The sequence below is a fragment of the Zonotrichia albicollis genome, chromosome 3, assembly GCF_047830755.1.
Source record: "Zonotrichia albicollis isolate bZonAlb1 chromosome 3, bZonAlb1.hap1, whole genome shotgun sequence".
Taxonomy (NCBI): domain Eukaryota; kingdom Metazoa; phylum Chordata; class Aves; order Passeriformes; family Passerellidae; genus Zonotrichia; species Zonotrichia albicollis.
The window spans coordinates 10,237,327-10,254,636 of NC_133821.1; the positions used below are offsets into that span (position 1 = coordinate 10,237,327).

General features: G+C 42.7%; 1 long non-coding RNA gene across 8 annotated transcripts in view; it reads right to left on the reverse strand.

Moving 5' to 3' along the window:
• Positions 1 to 17,310, reverse strand: part of LOC141728449 (uncharacterized) — a 53,336-nt gene that overhangs the window by 16,567 nt on the left and 19,459 nt on the right. For 2 of the 8 annotated variants that reach the window (XR_012579360.1, XR_012579365.1), the window contains exons 1-3: positions 9,075 to 10,585; positions 5,879 to 5,969; positions 1,006 to 2,199 (exon numbers count right to left, since the gene is read on the reverse strand). This is a non-coding gene — a long non-coding RNA (uncharacterized LOC141728449). Of the gene's footprint in view, positions 1 to 1,005; positions 2,200 to 4,811; positions 5,351 to 5,878; positions 5,970 to 9,074; positions 10,588 to 14,294; positions 14,416 to 17,310 lie in introns of those variants that run through there. The other 6 variants (XR_012579359.1, XR_012579358.1, XR_012579364.1 and 3 more) reach the window with 6 other exon arrangements.

A 17,310-nucleotide genomic window follows, 5' to 3' on the forward strand; every position in this document is an offset into this window, starting at 1 on the left:
TATTTTCTGCTTCATGTACATAAATCAGCTCTCAAATGCACCCAGGGATCTGACAATCATTTCCCCCAGACTTCTGTTTTAAGCCCAGCACACATTTTTTGTGGTTATTTTGGAACTATGACAGTCTTTCAGGGTTTTTATTTGTTTGGGTTATGGCTTTTTGGAGGGAGTGAGTGGGGGATTGTGTAAGGGCTTGGGGTTTTTTTTAGAACTGCAGCATAATCTCTTTGGACTCTGTATCCCAGACAGAGAATTTGCTGCAGAACAACTACTTATATCCCAGTCACACAAAGAACAATCACAACAAGAAGTATTGTGCTCTCTGCTATAAACACTACTAGAACAAAATAGTAAGATTAAGGGGAAAATAGTTAAAAATAGAACTCTTTTCTTTCCAAAGGAAATAACATGATTTTCACCCCAGCCTCTCTTGTCATTGTTACAACAATGGTTCATTTTGGGCCGTATCTGACTGCACTTGGAATCAGGAAACCCTGGCACAAATGTGCTACAGCAGCTTGTGCTCTGTTTGCACTGAATGCCTGGGCCAGCACTGCAGCTTTCAGTGGCTGCTAGAGGTTAACAGAGCTGTTCCAGGGGTACCATTTTCCTGGAGCACAATTCCAGCCATATCCCAGAGCTCCAGAGCCCTGCAAACTCTGCAGTCAGGATAGTGAGGGTGACTTGTTGCAGTTTCTCAGCTCTCTGGATAAACTTGGCCATTTTGCACTGGGGCAGGTGCTCAGTGGCCAGCTGCTGATCAGGCCTGGATCCAGCTTCACAAAATAGGAACGTGTGGCAGGAAAGCACCCAACAGCAATTTCCAAGCATTTATTCCCAGGGAGATCCCCACCACTGGCTTTGTAGGAATTACCACTCAGTTCTCAGGATCTGACCTGTTGGAGATTGGGGTTTTTTCCTCTATCCATTCCCCTAGCCCCAGAGCAGGATTGTGAGCTGCAGACTGCCATCCCTGGAGAGCATGGAAGCATTGGGATATCTTACCTGCATCCCCAGAATTCATCTTCACTGCCACCACCAACACAGTGTTTCTCTTCACACCACAGCAAACACAAAATTCATGTTGAGGCTGCTTGCTTCTTTCCTAACTAATATCATCCTTTGATATTCCTGCTATTTTTCCCTAGGAAAAGCTAAAAAGTCATTTCAGGTTGTTAGCAATATCAGACAGTAAGGGAATGTCTCTACTCCTGCAACATTAGTGGTGCAAAATCTGTCCCCTCTTCCCATTCCATCTTTTCCAATACAGGAAACAAACAACAAGTCACCTTTCTTTTATAGATTTCTAAAGTCAAACCACCTCAGAGGAAGCACAGGAACTGGAGAGAAAACTGCCCCACCCTGGCATCACACACCCACATTTCCCCTGATAAGCAGCTTCTCATTTTCCACAATCTAAATTTCTCCCTTTTTTCGCTTTCTTTGTCCTTTTGAGCTTGGTTTTTTAACTCCTCCATTTTAGAAGAACATCTGGCTGTTCTGGGTTTGCACCTCTTCTCCATCCAGAATCCCTTCCTGACAGGTTCTTGAGTCCTCTAATGTCATTAATACTCTGCTCTGGGAAAGGGGAAAGACACCACCTATAAATGTTCATTGTGAAAAAACAGCTTAAATGTTTTCTGCTCAGCATCAGGAGTCTGAGCAATCATTTGAAAAAGGGAGGTGGGAAGTCTGGTCCTTGTCAGAGAAGTGGGTGCTTTGAGGAAACAGGGAACAGCATCTCACCCACACCTTCCTCAGGACTCATTTTACACAGTGAAACTGAATGTTGTAGCTGGGCAGCCCCCAGCAGCAGCAGGAATTTGCTATATTAAAGCTGTGCATTATCTTGTCAGCACGCAGAGCTCTTCCTTGGCCAGTCCATTAATGCTAATGAAATCCCCTCTGTGCTTCCCCATGCCAAGGGCAGGGCTGGCTCCATCCTGAGGCAGCCCCAGCTGGGTGGGGATGGAACACATCCATCCTCCTCCAGACCTGCAGCAAGTCTCATGCTCAGGGCTCTCTGCACCCCTCAGCTGAGGTTGGACTGTAGCTCTTCACTTCTTATCTCTGCGTTAGGATTCCTTCCCAAGCTCCCTCTTCCCCAGAGCTGCAGGGGAATATTCTGGCCATGAGAATGCTCTGATGCTCAGCCTTCCTGCTGGGATGATTTACAAGCATCTTCAAACACCTGGAATCCTTTGAAATAAAAATAAAAAAATAAACCATGTTTAAAAAACCCGAGACTGACTTCACACTCACTCCAACCACTCCCTTAAGGAATTCCAAAGGTTGGAATTCACCTGCACTGGGGTCCTCCCAGCTGCTTGGTCACATCAGCAGCTCTGGCAAATGCTTCCCAGGGAGGGAGCCTGGAGCTCATTGCAGTGTGGGGATCCCCACAAGGACATAAAGCTCAGCAGTTTTGAACAAATGGCATTTGTAGTCAGAGACAAAAATAACATCAGGGAGTATCCAAGACTGACTGCTTTCATTCTCTAAATGTATTTGGGTGATGGAAGAAATGAGAATAGAGTGCTGTGCTGCTTCAGTGAGCAAAAGTGAGGCACTTTGGGGACGGTCAGTTGTTGTCACCACTGGTGTTTCAAAGCACCAATGAGCAGGGGCTGCACACTGACAGCACTGGGAACAAACACTTTTCTTCACCCCTTGCACCAAAGAAGTGCAGTCACAGGTCAGAGTCACCTTATCAGCACAGCAGATGCATTAGCAGAGGAAGGAATCAATCCAGTCAATACAGGAATTGATACCTGCCTCTAGTTAGAAATGCCTTTTACAGAACAAGCTGTTCCTCTGGATCATTGAGAAATGGCAGAGTTTTATTGAGTTCCTAAACACACAGCTACATGTATAATTGATATTGCCTCACTGCCAGGCATCTAGAGTGCTTTAGGATTTTAAATGTTCCTTCCTTTTGCTGTTTCCTTCTCAGGAATAGGTCTAACAGCTATGGGGGAAAGAGAAGACATGGAAAAGGGTTAGGAATTTCCTCTCTGATGAGCAGGAGGCTGGCACACAAAGTTTAAAGGGGTGAATACAGTGGCTACTCAGAATCCATTGAGCAGGAAAACAGGATTCAGGTTTCCCTTTCTGACCCTCTGTGGTATAGCAGGACAGTGACTTTCTGCTCCTCCATCCTAAAGTAGAAATAACATCCATCCACATTGCCAACGCTCACTGAGGCTGCTGGGCAGCCAGGCCTCGCACGTGCAGGGTACCCTGGGAAAATGCAAACTGGATTTCTTTGGGATCAAGCCCACCAAGAGCTGCATCGCAGCCACTAGGGGGAAGCTGGTGCCAAGGACTGAGGGGCTGTTCCAAAGCAAATCCCTGAGCCTGTGGCACTGCGAGCTCCCCTCTGCTGACGGCCATGCCTGAGGGAGCTGCAGGGACAGCCCTGGGACGGGCACGGCACAGAGCTAAAGAGGAACACAGCGGGGAGAAAAATGCTTAGGCTTTATGCTGTTTATTTATTATTCTGCACCAACTGTGCAGAGAGACTTACTTGGTGTGATGGAGGAAATATTTTCTTAAGGATGCAAAAGCTCACAAATATTCCAAGAAGGAACACCTAACTTTCACTTCACCTATGCCTTGAACAGATATTTCATTAAGATGGGATTCACAGCACGAGACAAACTCAGTGGTATTGTTCCAAGTAATCAGTTTTCTCAGCAGGTCAAATAAATAATGAACCACGAACCATTTGTTACCACTGATGTCATCAAGAAGTGGAAATGTTGGCAAGCTGCCACGTTTAATTCTCTGAGAGTATCTACTAAAAAGCAAAAGACACCCAGCAGATATAATCCACACCATCAATACTATATTCTGTTAACCCTTCATCTCATCTCAAAAATAATTTAAAAGTGGGATTTTTGAAGTGGGTAACTAATTTGGTTTTTTTCCAGCTTACTCTCTCTAATACTATCAAAAGTTAAACTTCTAAACACACAATTTCCATCTCTTCACTTATGCACTAAACCTGTTTCTCTGAGAAGCATTCACAGAGTAACAGAAGAAATTTTTTTTTTCTCTTTTATACATCAACAGATAGCAGGTATAAAAGCAGAACAGGAAATATAACTCCTAATTGTGGAGGAGAAGATGAGGGAAACGCTAAGATTTTTGTAACAGATGAACATGGGCCCCAGAAGCAAAACAAAATCAAATTAATGAGCAGCAGCAGAATTGAGGTGAATTTTTATACAGTCTTGTTCCTCGTGAGGAACAAACAGCCTCAAAATGCTTTGGTGTTACAGAGCTTTTATAAACCCCATTTTGCACCAGTTAAAATCAGGAAGAGCAGTTTGAAATGAGCAGAATTTTACTGCTGCATGCCAGCACGTGCCCCTGCTTGCTATTTCTAGAAAGAACTAAAGGCAGATTTTCCAACCACTATTCAATTACAATTAAGGTAATGGCAAAAACTTTGGCTATATTACCTTTCCTTCATTTGAATTTCCAAGTAATCCCTTTTTTTCCTCTTGGATATTTCTATGCATAAAGTACACAGTTTTTCTTCAGTTAAAACAGGAATAGCAGAAGATCAATACAGGTTTTCATCAGAACAATAACAACAAAATCCAATATGTCTCATGGAACCATAATTTATCCTCTCCACAGAGGTGATTTTCTGTTGGTAAAGTCAGCAAGACTTTCTTCAGGAATAAGTTTCAGCTGGGAATTGGGTGAACCCACCTGGAAAAGCCACCTGTCCATCACAAACCCATGAGTTTTCACATTTTGCCATAAAAATACCCCAAAACATTATGCCTGACAAGCACTACCTTGAAATAGGAAGGTCTCCATAGTCTGATTTTTGATCCACCTCACTTTGCTGACACACCTTTGCACTCAGAAGTGATAAAAAAATGGGCTCCTTCCTGCTCACTTCTGTCCAGAAAAGATACCAAATTCAATGGTTCTGGAACCTTCATCCAAACCCTCCTTGCTCCATAGGAGAGGTTTGCATGTGATAAAATCACCAGGATTAATCCCAGCACAGAGCAGCAGCACCTGTGAGCCCCGAGCTCAGAGTTACAGTGCAGAAATAGTTCCCAAGAGTAGAAAATCTCAGTGGTTAAGGTAGGAAAAGTTACATTCTCAGTAAAAATAGCCTTATAGGCACACTATCATATATTTAAATAATGACCTAGCCTTGATTCCAAAGTGATTTTATCAGTGTTTTTACCTTCTACTTCAGAAAAATACTACAGTGTGACCAATTCCCCCAGGGAGAAAGAAAAGGAATTATGAACAGTCCTTTTCAATAGAAACAGTACCTCTTAATCAATGTTTTAATGTTTTATTAAAACTGCTGCTATTAGGGAAATGGCAAAGCCCAGATTCACACCCTACCTGCAGGTCTCCTTATGCCTTTGAGTAAACAAAGAAGCATTTTGAATTTCTTTTAATATAATTTAAAAATACATCCTTTGGGCCAGCAATATCCTCTGTCAAACACTGAGGTGTTAAAATTGCATCAGTAATTTTCTGTCTGGCTGCCAAGATCCAGGTGTAATTTAGGCCTATGTGAAATTAAGGAATCTGAATAAATTAAATTAAGGATACATGAGCAACAGTTCCACAATTAAGAAGGAAATTAATGCACCTAATATTTATAATATAACATAAAGAATTCCTACAGTCAGAGGTAGCAAGCTTGGAATTTCCTTGAATAAAAATTCCTAACTCTCTCAAGGTTGCACCCTCACCAAAAACAGAACAAAAATGTAGGTAAGTGTCCCAGGCAAATGAATATTGAATCTTAATCCAATATAATACAACATTGATTTGTAAAAGGCCAGTTCTCAGCTAACCAGGCAGGTGCCTTTGATTAGATTTATTTTATTACCTATATTTAGAGGAATCACTTTTCTCATCAGCCTGGACTTCAGGAAAGCACTTCAAACGAGGAGCTGGTTAAAATGGAGACAGGAATATCCCTGTAGGATGAGCCACATGAGCCAGGGAAGAGAAAAACTGGAAAGCATTAGGCTAAGGGAAGGCTGAAATTGATTTCATTTAATAACCTTTGAAATGAACACTGGAGAGAGGGAGGAAAGGCAAAGGGAAGGAGGAGTGCTAATGGCACAGGGCTGGGAAGGCAGAGCTGGATGGAGCAGCTGCTCCTCACACTGCTGGCTGCTCATTTGTTGGATTTGATACACTCATGGCAAAATAAAATAAAATAAATCACAATTCCTTGCCCCTTCTGAGATGTACTGGCAGGGTTTTTTAACAGCATGTGGATGTCCCCCAAAACACAGTTTTACATTCTATAAACTCCCACTCATTGTGTGGAAGCAGACATTTTAAAAAGTCACAAAAATTCCTCACAGGTCACCAGTTTTGAGGAGGTAGATGTATTTTTCTTATCATTTTCATGGTGAATCTAAACACATAGCAGCCTGAAGGCTGATGCTCCTGGACAGTGCAGTGAAGTGACTTGAGCACCAATCCTGCCCCTGGAAATGAAACAAAAGTCAGAGTTTCTGAAGTCCTACCCAGGCCCAGTTATTAAGGCAGAGTTAAATGACATAATTAGGGAGCTCCCTTTGCTAGCTGATATTCCTGATTGAACAGCACTGCAGCCAAAGTGAGATTTCAGTGCTCAGAGCAATCACTGCATTTCTGGAAGGAGGAAGTGTTAAAGCACAGACAAACCAAACTGGTGTTCAACAGAGGAGATGGCATCATCACTCCAGCCCACCTGGGAGGGAGAAAACAGCAACAGATGAGCCAAAATCACTCCTGCCATAAATGGGGAGAGTTCCACTGACTTCAGGAAATCTATCCCAATGTTCCTGCAGGCTGCAGATTACAATGACACACTTCACAGTCCAGTAGAGGTGAAACAAGGCTAAAGCCACAAAAACTGATGGGACATATTCATTTAGGGCAATTTGTTATTTTCACTACAAGTGTGTTTGCAGATGCTAAAAATCAACTCTGGCAGCCACTCACATGGGTCACTATGCTAAAAAATGGCCACTTCTGCAGAGATAAGAAAGAACATATGGTCCTTATTGTCAGCTCAGGGTCTCTTTCCAAACAATTTTCCTCAATGTGATTTGCCTCACAATTACCCTAAATCCTGCCATGATTGCTCTCAGGGAGCATTGACAGAATTTGGCTTCCCTTGAAGATGCATTTTCCCTTCCCCTGGTGACTGCCTTTACTATTGATTTTTGGCTAATCCCCACGGTTGCTGGAGAAAGGTTTTGGCAGGTTTCCCTGGAGGCTGCAGACCCCATTGCTTTATCAGCAGAGCATCGTTTCTGCCCTGAACCCAGCCTGGGCCCTGCCTGTTCCCCTCTGTGCAGGGACCAGCAGGGAGAACATTCAATGTCCCCTCCCTGGCCAACAGGAAAAGCCACAGCTGCCATCCCAGCAAAGCTGGCCTGGAGAGGGGCCTGGCTGGACACAGAGAATGAAGCAATCCCCTTTCCCACAGCAAAATGTGCTGCCAGAAACCTGGCCCATTTCATCCTCTCCTTATTGCAGGGAGATCAGACTTATTTGCAAGACCCTTTAAACCAATGCAGAGCTGTAATCAGAAAAGTGCTGCCATTAACACCTCTGACACAAGGGGTTGTGGCAGAGAAGGGGGGTTCTTTTGTCAGGGAAATAACAGACTGGATATTCTATTAACAAATCACTCCTCTGAGGACAGGGCTGCCAGCATGGAAGCTGCATTCTGAGATCTGAATGGCTAAACTGAGAAGAAAAGCTTAAAGAACCTTCTTTGGGGTAATAAAATAAAATTCAGAAGTAATACCTGGCTTGAACTGCCTGTGTGAACAGCCACTATGGTTAAAGTATTTATTGGGGTTGTTTTTATTTTTGTTTGGGGGTTTTTAATTGAGAAAAACAACAGCTGTGGATTTTTTTTTTGGTTGGTTGGTTTTCTTAAGGCAGAGAGGGAAGAATTGGATTACCGATTTGGATAGACAAATCACAGAAATATAAAATAAAATGCTTTGGGTTGGAAGGAACCAACTTTCAAACTTACCTCCAAGGGAGCACAAAATCTCAGAAGCCACAAAGGAAATACAAGAATGCCAAGAACTATTAAATACAACTTTTTTTTTTTCGTGTTTGGGATTGGCTATCTTGTTGAGAAGAAACAAAATAATCAGCGGTGCACGGAGGTGTTTCTGACTAAGTGCAGCGGGGTTTTGCCCTCTAGCTCAGATACAAAGCTGTGGCACTGGGGGTTAGGAAGAGAAGGGCGGGCAGGTTTAACTCCTGCAGCACAAGCGGTTCCATCAGCGCGACAAGGCTGAAACTCGATGCCAGCGTGACTTTCACACATCAGAATGCGAATCCTGCCACTACCACAGAGTTCAGCTCCAAACACCAACAGTTAAAGTGGCAGCTCATTTCCACGGCGTATCTGTGAGAAAAGCCTCGCTCGAGGAGAGGCTCGTGGTGTATTTATAGGCAAAACAGCTGCTTTGTGCATTCCAGGATCTGGGCTGAGCTCTGCTCCCAGCCCTGCACGTTGGAGTTACCTCGTGTGCAAGTTAAACGTGCAGATCCTTTCCAAAGCCTTTTCTGCTGGATGAGACCTCTGCTGTGGGACACAGCCCTACTGGGGATTTTCTGTACTCATAAGAAAAACGATAATGTTTGATGGTGGTGGCAGACTAACCCACACTACAGCTTGGGGTAGTTCATATTTAAAACCAAAAATTTTCCCAGCTGCCTTCCTCTCAGTTTCCCTCCTGAAAAGCTCATTAAATGTACAACAAACAAAAGCAAATCACAGCCTCCAGTCAAGTTAATAGAGAAGAGGAAGATGTTTGTCACCTGCACGTTGGAATGACTCCTCTCACACCACCCAGAACTTCTTCCAGTGCTCCCTTTCTCCTCCTCTGTTGCTGTGCATCTGCCACCCTGCAGCTGAACTTTATAAAACACTTTTCTGTACTTCTGGTTAACACTGGATACATGAACGTGTCAGTACAAACAGGTATAAAACTCCCCCACGTTATTACAAACACAAGTGCTGAGAGTTTTTTCACATTCTCCACATTTGCTCTCACCTGATAATATTCATTGCCACTCCAAGCTTCCAGCTCCCTCTAAATATTTCATCTCCTGTGCATTCTCACTCTTAAATCACACCGCTGAAACAGCCCACGCTCCTACCCCTCTTAGATTTTTATGATCCTTTTAGAGGAGTCCTGTATCATTTATATAGATTCATTATTGCTTTTCTCCCTTAAAAGCCACTTCATTTAATGCAGCTACCACTTCCATGTTTCAATGCACATGGAAATGGGGCGGGTGTGTGCTCTGACATCACAATCAGCATTTTGCCAAGCAGCAAGCTGCAGCTTTGCCAGTCTCATGCTGGAGGAGAAATCAATGACAGATTCTAGATCCTTCATATGCACACAGACTGCAAAATGTCAGACAAAAGTAAGCAAGCAATTCCCTTTCCCTGGAATTCCAGTCCAGTGTCTTTGCCCAGTTCCCAGAAGTCCACATAAATCAAGACAAGACTCAAAGACCAAGACACAAAAAGATTTCCTATTCCTTACAGAGCTTCAGAATGAATCTCTGCAGCCATGAATAATCCCAAATGAACTGGCAGCACAACACACTTCCCAAAACAGAATATTTACACACACACAAATTGAAAGAATGGGAAAAACTGGTTGCTGGTAATTCAGACACTCCAAATACATTTGGGAATATTCATCAAACAGGTTAAATCTGCTCTGTAGTTTACTGAGGCACACAAAACTGATACTAAATACTGAATGCTTGCACACACTTAAGTATTAACATCAATTTAAATGATCAGTTTAATTAAAGCAGGCAAGTTTAAGCACAGACAAGCCCTGCAGTGAGTTGTATTAAAAAAGACTGGGGAGGGGGGAGGAAGCACTGAGCTGGAACTTTGCTTTTCCCCAAACACACTCATCCCAATCACACACAGTTTGCCCAAACAGGAGCTGTGTGTGGCTCTCCCTCCTCTGTGTTTTCCCTGCCTTCCTGGAAGCTGCACCAACTCCCTGGTTCTTTCTGCAGGCAGGGCTGCTGTAAAGGGGCTCCGGAGCTGGCAGGCAGCAGCACAGGGCTGGTGCACTCTCTCTGCTTTGCCATCTCCTTCTGCACACACTTATCCAACCTTGCAAGCCAAGCCAGGCATTTTCCTCAGCTTTATCTGCTCCATCTTAAGCAGTAGGTAAGATAAATTCCTTCAGCGGCATTCCAGCCCTCCCTCAGGTGATTCACAGCTACATGAAAGACTTAAAAAGAGTTTTTCCTCCGAGTTGCAAGTCAGCGTGGTGCAGACAAAGCCCATGCTAATTTATTCCGCTCTCTTATCTGCCTCCTTTCACTCTCTCAGCTGATACAAGGCGTGCCAAGTTCACTAAAGCTGCCCTGCTGTTCCCTTCCCCTTCCAGAGGGAACATTCTCTGCACCTTTTTAGCAAGATGCCTTTTAAAAATAGGAACACAAAATGCAGCGCTGAGCTCAGGATAGCTATGGGAGACGCAGCAGGTGCAAACATTCTCTTACACAGCATTTTCTCATGATATGACAAAGGAAAACTTCACTTGCAAAGGTCTTAGAAGGACTTTCCAGGGTAATTTTCATCCCAGTGCTTTCCAGACATGGTAACCAAAATCACTTTCAGCCTACAAGTACCAGAAAAATGTTTCAAAAAGCCAAATTGTACCAGACAAGACTGAGCTTCCTGGAGAGGGCCAGAAGGTGTCTGTGCCTCTTTAGCTGCAGGCTGTCCTCAAACTTCCCACTTTCATCCAATTACTACTGTCACAGAATTCCCAGTTAAAGACACAGTAAAAACCCCAAATATAAATATAAATTGGAAAGCATGATACTACAATTAGTTATCGAATATTCTATTTATTTATATAATATTTATACATATTATACAAATAAAGCTACAGAAAAAATCCTGTAATTTAAAGACAGCACAAATTCAATATGTGGAAAAAAAGCCCAGAACAGACAGCACCCAATTTAACATGGAGCTAACTGAAATTTGGAGTTTGGCCCAGACAGAGCCTTACATGCAGACTTAGCCCTGTACTTGGTGTGATGATTCAAAAAGTCAGTTTGTGGTGCAGCCAGTCAAAAATTTTCTGGATGAGCAACATGCTACTGTTAAATTTGGATTTTTTTCCTCTTTTGCCTGATGCTGAACACATAGCAGTTAACTGGAGATCAGCTTTTCCTTTTCCAGGCACTGCCATTTTTCTGTGCTATGGAATTCACCATGTTCAGGGGGCAGTGGGTTGGTTCTGTGGAACCCATTTCAAACCCAGCCCAGGCCAGCCTGAAGATTTTCCTGCTCTGCAGGAATTCCCACCCATCCCTTGGCTTTTCCTGCTCAGTGGCAGGAGCAGTGGGAGCAGGTTTGCTCCCTGCAGGAGCAGAGATCTGGACAGGATTCCCAAGGCAGGGGAGGGCAGTTAGGGATCCCCTGTCCATAAGGGGTGATAAAGTGAAATTGAATCTCACTGGGAAGCAGCGACACCTCAGCCCACCCCTCAGAGGGTCGAGCACCCTTCAGAAGGCAGCACACCGATAAAATGACCTCATGCACTCCTGCAGGAGCATCTTCTGTCCTGTCCTGGGGCGCCTCACAAAGAGCTGCGGTGCTGACGAGATTTGAGTGTGCTTTAAAGGTGCTTTGCAATTGGTTACAAAGGCTCACAGACAGCAACGAGCTGCTCCAGCTCCCGGCTGAAAAAAGAAAGCTGGGAAAGGGGAAATTATCTCTCAACGAAGAGTGAAAAATTTTTACCATAAAACAACAAAACTGGCGTGTTGAAATTACAAAGCAGTACCTCAGAATGGAATATAAATGCTATTAAAAATTACTAGAAAGAAAAAAAGTTTTCCCAAGCACTGGCAGTGATTATAAGTCATTCACACATGTTTTGCTTCAAATTTCTCCCTACAGCTTTATTTCCAAAGACCTTCTTGCTTCAACGTTTTAGGAAGAGGAATCTCACCTATTCTAGCCCAATAAAGCACTGAACCTAAGTCAAGCTCAGCTCCATTATATTTTACTTTCAGGTACAATAATGCTGCAAGCCAAAAATTTAAAGGGAGATTTTGGAACTAAGACAATGCCTATTTACAAACAACTATTAACTACAGTCTCATTATGCAATTGTTTCCACAGTTTTCAGGACTGGAATTTGTCTTCCCAGTCTTTTTTCCTCAAAATGTACCAAGCACTAAGAAGTTCCTGGTGGCATCTTTCAAGCCAAACACTCTACACCAAAATGCTCTCAAACTTCTCATTTTTTAAAAGACAGAATAATTTAGGCACATCAGTGTTTTCCAGATTCCTTGTGCTTAAAATATTCTGTTGAACTACTCAGAACTCCAGAAGTTTCAGAGATGCTGATTTTACTAATGCTGACAAATATGGCCAAAAGCCAAATCTGCCTCCTCCAGGCTCCAGAAGGTCAAAGAGGAATAAATGGAGCCATGAATCAGCCCAGAAATGTGGGATTAGAAGATGTGCAGTCAAATCTTGGCCTCATTAGAGTCATTACAGCAAAACTCCCATTGCATGGCTTTAGTGGCTACAGGGGGAACACTTTGCACCCAAAATATCCTGATTAAGGCATGAACCACTCCAATTTCCCTGCTGCAGAACACTGGATCTCAAATCCAGCAGGGCAAATGGCTAAATCCTCTTTCAGGGCAGCTCTGCTTTCTGTTGGCAGGCAGCATGCCTGGACTATCAGACACTTCTCCCTGCCTCCCATTGCCTTATTTGGCTCTGCTGACCCCAAACGAGATATGGGGAATCACATCTGTCCCCAGGCACGCTCCTGCCCAGCCCTCACTGTCCCAGGGACCCCTGCCCACGTGGGGGATTTATTTACAGGCACAGGAGCTCAAAGAGCTTTTCCACCTTTTTACTAAAACCAGACTCTCTCTGCAGGTGAGAGTCTGGTTTTAGTAAACTGGACCATTCCAGGACCATTCTCCTGCAGTTCCTGCTCTGCCTCATGGGCTACTCGTGCTGTGAACTTGATTCATCATTTTGTTGGCAGCTAGGAAAGCTTGTGTAATCTGCAATTCTGCTCAGCTATGGACAGAACTGAGCCCAAGAACTTACCAAAACTCACATTTATCACTGAAAATTCATCAGCAACAGAAATAGAATATGAATTTAGCTTGCATGCTATTGAAATAACCTGCTAAGCATTAATGTACAGGCAGCAACCAGTGGCTAAAGGGATATTTTCCTCTTTAACACATCCAGTAGGATGTGTTAGGATCCTTTTGCTACCTAGCAGAGAGGCCTTTTATGTGTTTAAAAATAGCACTAAGAGAAAAATACTTTGATTCCTCAGCACCAAGAGCTGAAGGCTGTTCACAAGCAATTGATAAAGCCCAAGAACCCAGCGCAACACCTTCCAAGCAGTTACAACCAGAAATTGGAGAAGAATCCTTTTGTGGTGTGTTTTTTAACAGCTTTTTACAACTCTTCTTACAAAACCTTGGTGTTATGTAAGAAGGAGAACCTGATTCCCACACAAAGCTTCATAGCTCCCCAAAAACTGGGATCAGAGATCCTGCTGGCCAAGCAGCCCCAGGCAGGGGAAGTTTGTGCAATGGGTGTCTCCAGAGTGATCCCAAACATTCTGTCACACCTGCCCCTGCCCAGGAAGGGAGAGCACTCTGGGTGGCAATTTCTCCAAGTTCACCAAGGCCATGGGAAGGGATCCCAAGGATCTGAGGGCTTTGGATCAGCTCTGTGAGGCTCTGAACTATGGGGGAGCCTAAAGTCAGGATGGAACCAAAACCACTTCAAGGACTCCTCCTCCCAGCTGCTGCTTTCAGACTGGCAGACAAACGCCCATATTTAAACTGTATTACCAACAAATACATTTTCTCTGGATGCTCTTCTTATGTTTGAATAACCTCTTGAAAACAAACAGAAAGAACTGTATTTTAAGGATGAATAAACAAGTTGTTGTTATCATCATCATACTGTGTTCTTACATCCCACTGATGAGGGTGGTAGCTATGGAAAAGTGTCAGGAAAAATAAATCTCAATCTCTACAGAAAAAGTTGTTCTTTAAAATCTGAAACTGATCTGTGCACAGGCACAACTCAAAAATTAAAGCAACTCTGGACTAGTTTCAGGTGTTCTTACCAAGGAATTTCTGTGGCAGATGTAGCAGTGATGGCTGCAAATGTTTGGAGAAAGCAAATTACAGCTTTAATAACATTGCAGTGCATGGGTACTCACCAAGGAACAAGCAGAAGCACATTTATACAGAGCAGGGACAAATCTCTTCACATAAGGAGAGCAGATAATTCAAAATCCACATCCCCCACTGAACAGGCACTGCACAGGGAAACAGGGCTCGCTGTGGGCAAGAAGAAACATGAAGGTGAGTGAACATGCACACTCTGGAAAAACTAAATCACCACCAAAGGAAATTGGTCAGAGAACAGAAGCTGCAAACAAGGGGAGGGAATGCATTTGTTCAAATTTTACTGAAAGTCTGCTTTTCTACAATGACCTTGGCTGCTGGCTGCTTTAGTTGCAGTAGCAAAACAAAAACAAAACAGGAAATTCCACAGTTGTCTCAATCAAAAAGTGCTCAGAAAAAAAAAAGGAAATGACAAAAAATTGAATGATTTTGGCAGGAATTCAAGCAGAAAAAATAAGTCCAGTTAACATTTTTATGATTTCTTCAAAAATAATTTTCAAGATTTTTTTCTTATTGGTATTTTATTACAAAGCTTTGTTAAGCTGTTAAATTCCATTCTGGCTTTTAATCACTGAAAGAAGTTGCTGATAATATTTTAGCAGTTGTTTTTCAGTATTAGGTAACTTAAAACTGCAAAATCTCAGTGAACCCCATTCACACTGAATGTGTCACAGCATCTGTCAGCCTGAATTAGTTTTATTTTGGGATCATGCCTGTTTATCAGAATATGCCAACAAAGGCACAAAAAAGCATCAAAGCAAAAATAACCATCCCTGAATTAGGAGGCCTCTTCCCATCAGTGGCTGCTGCCATTTCCCTGAGGATGGGCAGGTGGAAGCCTCATCGGCTGCATTTTTTGTGTGCACTCATTGACTTCAGCCAGGAACAACAGGGAGCACAGAGGGGTCAGCACCTGTGCAAAACTCAGATTATTAGAACTAGAAATAAAGCTGCACAATGTCTAATGACTGCAAGAAAAATCCTGTGTTCCTCCTTGGTGTGTAACTCAAGCACAACCCTGCAGAAAATTATCAATGTGTCTTTTATAAATGTCTTAACACTGTTACCACATATTATATGCCAAAAATAGGTCCTGCAAGATATAAGTTTCATGACTATTATTTTCTCAGTTTCCATGATAAGCAGCCATGCAGCACGAGGGAATTGGGTCTTTTTTATTGTCCCAACAAGAGAAAAAAAAAGTTTCTCTGTAAAATAAAGGCTGGCAGATAGATCTAAGATACGACAGAACAAAAAAAAAAATTGTATCTGCAGATAAAATATGAGATGGAGTTACACAGGCTGGGGGAAAAAGTAAAAGAAATCTAAATATTCCTATTTGAGCAAGCACTTGTGTGCCTGTGTTTCACCTGCCAGCTCCAGCTGTGCACAGCAGTTCCACACACTTTACTCACAGGCTGCTCCTATTGTCTTGGGGGACTTTTGTTTAGTCTGTGCTAGACGGCTGCATTTTAAAATCATAATAAAAGAGAACTCTGCATTATCAGAACTCATGCCAAGCAACTCTAAAGAATTTGGATGGCTCTTTCATTTCACAGGAGGCTTTAATCTGCAACAATTACCTTCTCCAGCATGTGTGTGTTCCCCCTTTGTGACTGACAGGGAATACAAAAGCCAGGATAAGTGATATTGGCTACCAGCCACGTGGATTTGACCTTTCCATGGAAATGTTTAAAGCACTGGCTGCTCCTGAGGTTTAATCCTCAGCTCCTCACTTGGGCAGGATGCTTGCAGATCTGGAATTTTTTCTACAATGATGAATTGAGGCATTTTCTCCTGCTCCTTGCTTTCCCAGGCAGTGTGTGGCTGGCTTGAGCACACACCTTCACGAGATGCACAGAAAAGAGGCAGAGCTGCAGTTATTCCTGTATTCCTTTCATGTCACTACTTATTATTATCAGGTGGGATGTAAAACATCTGGAACAGAGTTAACACACTCCAAATAATGCAGGGTTCTTTACAAAAACACCCTTCCAGTAAAATAAGGAGTCCTTGTGTTTGTGCTCACCTCTAGGCCCACTGCTAAAAGGATTATTTGAACAAGATGCAGCTATTGTGTGGTTATAGCAACTTCTCATGGGTTTAGATTCTTACTGCTTTAAAACTGAATAAGCAACTTAGCATAAGAGGAAAAAATATTTTACTGAGACAGTTCAGAGCCCATTACCACAAATATTCACGAATCACTTCTAAATGACCACTAGGTGCCATTTTCAGTTCGTGGAAAAGTTTGACTTTGTAGTGTGGCAAAGTTTTACTTTGTAGTGTGGCAAAGTGCTAATTGGCAAGTTTGACATGCAGCAAAATATTTGTGGGCTGATTGTTGAGCAATTACTTATTCAAACCTGAATTCTGCAATTGCTCAAAACTTCTGATGTTTTCCTGTGGTTACTCTGGGAGAAGCAGAGCAATTCTCCAAAAGACCCCCAACAAAATGCCATGAAATCTTCATTACCTTGATCCAACCAGTCCTGCCTGCACCTTTCAGCTGTGCTGACATAATCAAAAAAGAGAATTGGTGTCTATTGACCACACAAATCACACCCACAAATTAAGGATAGTGCTACACAGACCATTTTGTAGGTAATTCTCAGCCTCATCTTCTAAACAAACCTGTGATCTACTGCCAAATTTATTCTAGCATTGATTTAAGAGTTGGAGGCTGAAAACCCCTAATGACTCATTTTTAGTGCACATTTTTGTATAGATGCATTATTGTTTATAAACATTGCCAGTATAAAGGACAAGTAAATGCCAGACGTGGTTTGGTGGAAAAAAATCAAACCACCAAATTTCTGGAACACTCATATGAACTCTCAGCTTTCATATGAACTCTTAGTGGTTTTAGCCTAATAATAATTAAAACCCTCAGAAATCTGGTAATATTTACCAACACTTACCATCTCTGGTCACACTACAATTCATCAAACTTCTGCAGTTAATTATCTTGATGGAAATGAATCTGGTAAATTGCAAATTGCCAGACACACCCATGGACAGGGTGAGAGGAAGGTTCTGCCAGTGTTT